This window comes from Primulina tabacum, chromosome 12 (genome assembly GCF_025594145.1).
Source record: "Primulina tabacum isolate GXHZ01 chromosome 12, ASM2559414v2, whole genome shotgun sequence".
In the NCBI taxonomy this organism is placed as follows: Eukaryota; Viridiplantae; Streptophyta; class Magnoliopsida; order Lamiales; family Gesneriaceae; genus Primulina; species Primulina tabacum.
In genome coordinates, this window is record NC_134561.1 from 4,397,334 (window position 1) to 4,403,937 (window position 6,604).

Sequence of the window (6,604 nt, forward strand, 5' to 3'; positions counted from 1 at the left end):
ACAGCCAGGATCACCGAGAGCAACATTCAGAAATCCTCAAAGTTTTATCATAGCTTAGATTTTGAATTGTGAAAGATCTAACCGTCCGATTATCGATCCGAGTTGAGATTCTTGCTCCTCTTGTTACAGGCTACGAAAGGATGTAAGTTTTACTCCATTTTAGCATGTTTCGAAATTGATATAGGGGAGGAAGTATAATTTGAACTCTAAAATATGTTCTTGAGATTACGAGATACGTATATTCGAAATCGGATCGAAGAAATGTTACCGTATGTGATTATTACGATTTTTCAGCATATATGTGTATGAGATTATGCAGATTTCAGCATAGTAGATGTATTATGATGAGAATTATGAGCTATGGTTATTGATTATGGATGTTTGAGCTGACCGGTATCGCGAGATTGCGCCGTTATGCCGTTGAAACAGAATTTGATCGAGTTCTGATTATATCCAGTATTGATTGAGTAGTGTATTGATATTATACTCTTTGATATTGTCATTGCCAGATTGAGTATTGACAGATTCGAATCAGAGACTTCGACAGAATCAGATTTACAGAAAGAAAGGTATAAGTCAATGTGGTATTGGGAGATAGACTCGAGTAGGATATACTAGAGTTTCCCTAAATCACATACTTCTTGTTATTATTTACATTGATTTGAATTGATATGCTTGTTCTATTGATTTATAGAAGCATGTATTAGACGAGTATGATTTACGATTTCATATTGATTATGTTTCAGATTCGATACATGTTACTGATATTTGTTACATGCTTTTACATTGTTTATATGATTGCATGTTTCATTGATTTATACTGGGATTTTATTCTCACCGGAGTTATCCGGCTGTTGTCGTGTTTGTATGTGTGCATGACAACAGGTGGGACAGGTTCAGGGTCGAGGAGATGAAGATAGATCGTGATTAGAGTGGAGACTACGGACTTGGATTAGAGATAGGGTTTGGACACTTGACATTTAGTAGTTAAACCTTAGTTGAATGATTGTATATATAGTACAAGACTTGTACTTTAATACTGATATGTATATTAGATTGAATCCCATTACATTCCGCATTTAAAAAAAAAATTAGAACCTGTTTATTATAATTGATTAAATTGTCCTACTAATGATTAAGAGTATGATTAGCGTCCGGGTCCCCACAACTGGTGGTATCAGAGCAATAGATACTTTAGACTGGGATAGGAGCTAGTGAGCGGGGTAGAATGAGTTTTCTTTCCTTGCTTTTGCCTGCTAGCATGATTTACTGCTTTAATACATGTCTACCTGATTTATCTGATTTTGATATGGTAAGATGTATTGTTGAAAATGAATCAGAACCGATTCTTGATCAGCAGTAAGATGATCCGGAGGAGGACTGAAACAGATTTATGGTATTTGGTTGCTAACCCTTTTGATAATCAGATATTCCTCCTCGAAGAATACCGGAACATGGTAGCACTTCGAATCCTCCCATGGATGTGACAGCAACACCGATGGAGACATTACTGAAGAGATTTCAGTCATTCCATCCACCGACTCTGAAGGGTACTGAGACTTCAGTGGATTGTGAGAGGTGGCTGGACGATATTGAGATGCTGTTCGAATCCTTGGATTACACTGATGAGCAGAGAGTGAAACTGATAGGGCACCAGTTGCATGATGTGCAAAGAAGTGGTGGATCAAAACAAAACGGGCCTTGGAGCATCGAGGTACGACTATTACCTGGAATGTCTTTAGAACTGAATTCTATCAAAGGTTCTTTCCAGTGTCGTACAGGAAAGATAAGGGAGCGGAGTTTGCAAACTTGAGACAGGGCCAGCTGAATATCAAAGAATATGTGGCCAAGTTCTCTATACTGCTACGATTTGCTCCACATGTGGCCGAGAATGACGAAGCCATTGCTGATCAGTTCATTAATGGCCTGAACCAGGAGATCTTTACTTTGGTGAACACTGGGAGACCGAATAATTTTACCAATGCTTTGAACAGAGCCAAGGGAGCCGATGCCGGTCTGATGAGACAGAAGGGAGCTTCGTTTGTGCCTCCAGCGCCGAGACCACAGCAACCACCTCCTCGGTTTGAAAGTGGCAGCAGTAGTGGCGGAAAGAAGGATTTCTTGAAAGCTAGAGGGAAGCAATTCAAGAAGTCATGAAGCAGTTCTTCTAGCTCTGGGAGTCCTCGACAGAGCCAGAGCTATATAAGACCTTATTGCAGCACTTGTGGAGGGAAGCATTCCACAGAGCAGTGCCGAGGAGTGTTCGGCAATTGCCGTATTTGTAGGCAGCAGGGACACTTTGCTAGAGTCTGCCCACAGAGGGATACTCAGAGATCACAGGGTGCCGAATCATCTAGATCAGCGGCACAGACTGAGAGACATCAGCCGCTGTGCATTCATTCCAGCCAGCACCATCTCAGTCACAGCAAAGGCCAGGAGGTAGTCAGACAGTGAGCCAGCCTCCTAGACAGCAGGCCTGGGTATTTGCTTTGACAGAGGAGCAGGCTCAGGATGCACCTGATGATGTTGTTGCAGGTAACTGTTTTATTTCTGGTTATCCTGCATATGTTGTAAGGCTTGAGATTTATTAGTCTTCATTGATGTGATATTCGGAAGATATGAGTATGCATGACATGTAATGAGAGGCACTGAATGAGATTATGAAGGGTTTCATAAAGTCTAGACCGCACCCGCGCTACGAACAAGACCGCACCCGCGGTTGATGGACAGAGAGTTGGAGATTATTTACAGAAGTGACACCGCACCCGCGGTGAAGAAGTACCGCACCCGCGGTGCATGGCCAGTAGGGTAGGAAATTTTATGCGAAGTAACACCGCACCCGCGGTCGTCGAATTTTAAAAATGAAAAGACCTGCCGAAGCTTGTGCGCACCCGCGGTCGGAGAAGTAGCGCACCCGCGGTCTTACGTGTTGCTTGAAAAATAAGGACACTTGCCCTTGAACATGCAGTATAATGTAGTGTCTTTCATTCCTCATGTCCGAACAACAAAGAATCGAGAGGAATTTCCCTTTTAAGTTCAAGGTTCTTTTCATCCTATAATTGAGCTTGTGCAAGATATATTCATCCAAACTTTAATCCAAGCATAGAATCTTGCTCCTCTCTTTAAGGGCTCCAAAAGGATGTAAGTTTGGTTAATTTTTAACATGTTTTGAAGTATACATGTTGGAGAAATGCTGATATGCTTGTGATTATATGTTCTTTGGATTATAGATGTTATAGACATCGTAGAAACGTAAACGAATTGGGAAAATGATGGCACATGATATTGTTACGATTTTCAGTACAGATATATGTATGAGATTGTGCAGATTCTGAAACTATGATGGAGATGTGTTGAGGATTATGTGGATTATTATTGAGTAATGATAATTGAGTTGATTTGTATCAAGAACTACACTGTTATGCCGTCGAGATTATATCGTGATTGAATAATGAGTTGTATCAGACTTACTTCGAATTGTATCTTGATAGAGTACATCTATACATTGCCATTTCAGATTGAAGTGACAGACTTTATAATCGACTTCGAGATCTCGATTGATTCCAACGACAAGAAGGTATAACTCATGTGACTTTAGGGAGATACAACTCAAATGAGATTCAATTTGAGTTTCCCAACAAAATCACATACTAGAATAGTTGTTTATCTTTCGATATGATTATTATGTGTTTATAGATTTATATTCAAATCTTTTGATCCGATTATGCATTTATAGATTTATTTTCATGCATCTAAGATAGGAGAGTCATTGGCAGATTTGCCAAACTTCTAGACCTTCGGTGTATCGACGCATAGGAGCAGACTTCCTCCGATTGTAGACATTCGATACAGACCTGACCGAAGTTTAGGAATAAGACGTACCGTCACTCCGATTGGGAGGGTAGGTGACAGACAGCGACGTCTTATTCATACCGGGATCCATAGAGTTAGAGTTGAGTCTAGTCAAGACATGATTTGATTTGAATTGCATGTTTATATAGATTGGTTTCATAGACTATGGAACCCATTGTTATTGCGTGCATTCATGATTTATGATTATGTATCAGCATGCATACATGTTTTATACTGGGATTTGTTCTCACCGGAGTTTTCGGCTGTTGTTATGTCTGTATGTGTGCATAACAACAGGTGGGGCAGGATCAGGGTCGCGACAGAGATGAGAGATGGACATAGCGTGGTGATCACGGGTGTAGCAGATGAACTAGTAGTTGTACTTTTGACATGTATTGTACTTAAATACTGGTTTGTAGAATATGGACAAAACAAGACATGTATATTATGTTTGTTGTAATGAAATAAATATAGAACTATCTTTTGCTTAAGTTATAAACATGTGAATTAATGTTAAAAGCAAAATTTTGACCCGTATATTTTGACAATGATCCGATTAATCCCGAAAATAACTGAGTTAGATCCCGGGTCCCCACAACAGGTGGTATCATAGCAGTAGGTTCTGTAGACTGAGACAGAATAGAATGAGCGGGGTAGATCGAGTCTTCTTCCTTGCTTTTGTTGTGCTAGCATGATTTAATGCTTTCCCTATTATATGTTGTATTGTATCTGAGTGTATTTACAGCATATACTTGTAAAGACTGAATCAGAACCGATTCTGGATCAGAGGTATATGATCAGAGGAGGGCTGAGACAGATTGTATAGATTGTATCCTAATCTGTTTGATAATTAGATATGCCGCCTAGAAGAACACCACAACCAGCTGCAGGTCAAGTGCCAGAACAGGGTAGTACGTCGGGTACTCAGATGGACGTGACTGCGACACCGATGGAGACTTTGTTGAAGAGATTTCAATCATTCCATCCACCCACCTTGAAGGGCACAGAAAATGCAGTGGATTGTGAGAGCTGGTTAGACGATATAGAGATGTTGTTTTAATCTCTGGCTTATACAGACGAACGGAGAGTGAAGTTGATTGGGCATCAATTACACGAAGTGGCAAAAAGTTGGTGGCTTACAGCGAAACGAGCCCTGGAGCATAGAGGTAGCGATATTACTTGGAAAGTATTTAAAGATGAATTTTATCAATGTTTCTTTCCAGTGTCGTATCGAAAAGACAAAGGGGCCGAATTCGCCAACTTGAGACAGGGGCAGTGGAACATAGAAGAGTATGTTTCCAAGTTTTCTTCTTTGCTCCGATTTGCGCCACACGTGGCAGGAAATGACGAAGCGGTCGCGGACCAATTCATCAATGGTTTGAACCCGGATATTTTTACTTTGGTGAACACGGGACGACCCAATACCTTTTCTGATGCACTGAACCGAGCGAAAGGAGCAGAGGCTGGCTTGATCAGGCAGCGAGGAGCTTCTTATAGTGCTCAGAGTCAGAGACCGCCGCAGCCTACCGCCCAGTTTCCACCACCTCCTCTTCGATTTGATAGTGGAAGCAGTAGTAGTGGCAAGAAGGATTCTTTGAAAGTTAAGGGTAAGCAGTTTAAGAGATCGGGGAGCAGTTCGTCGAGCTCCAGTGGGTCACGACAGAGAGGTCCTGGCCAGAGTGCAGAGTATACTGGTGTTTATTGCAGTTCTTGTGGTGGCAGGCATGCCACTGAGAAGTGTCAGGGAGTTATGGGCCGATGCAATATTTGTAAACAGCAGGGACACTTTGCCAGAGTCTGTCCACAGAGAGGTGCACAGCAAGCTCAGAGTATTGGGGCGTCTGGTTCAGTATCTCAGCCGGAGCGACCAGTATCATCTATTCATTCCTTCCAGCCGCCACCTGCACCGTCTTAATCCCGAGCCAGAGGTGGCCAAACAGTGAGCCAACCTCCCAGACAGCAGGCTCGAGTGTTCGCACTGACAGAGGAGCAGGCCTAGGATGCGCCAGATGATGTGATTGCAGGTAACTGTTTTCTTTGCGGGTATCCTGCATATGTATTGATAGATACAGGTGCATCACATACATACATATCAGAACGTTTTGCATTGACACATACATTGCCTGTCGAGTCATTGTCAATGTAGTGTCTATTTCTTCTCCGTTGGGGAGTGGTCTGATATCTGTAACTTTAGTTAGACATTGTATACTACAGTTTGAGGGACATGAGATTGATTTAGACTGTGTTGTACTTGGCTTATCTGATTTTTATTGTATTGTCGAGATTGACACGTTGACCAAGTACAGAGCTACCGTAGATTGTTTTCACAAGATTGTCAGATTCAGACCTGAAATGACAGAAGAGTGGAAATTCTACGGAAAGGGTTCCAGATCTCGGATTCCCTTAGTGTCTGCTTTGACTATGAATAGATTGCTGCAAAAAAGAGCAGAGGGGTTCCTTATTTATTCTGTAGATCTCCAGAAATCGAGCCCGGCATTGGCAGATTTGCCAGTAGTACGGGAGTTTGCAGATGTATTTCCTGATGAGATTCCAGGGTTACCCCCAGTCCGAGAGATAGATTTTAGAATTGAGCTCATTCCAGGTACTGTTCCTATTTCGAGAGCTCCGTATAGGATGGCGCCGATAGAATTGAAAGCACAGTTAGAAGATCTTCTAGCCAAGGGATATATCAGACCCAGTGTATCTCCTTGGGGCGCTCCAGTACTTTTTGTACGAAAGAAAGACGGTTCAA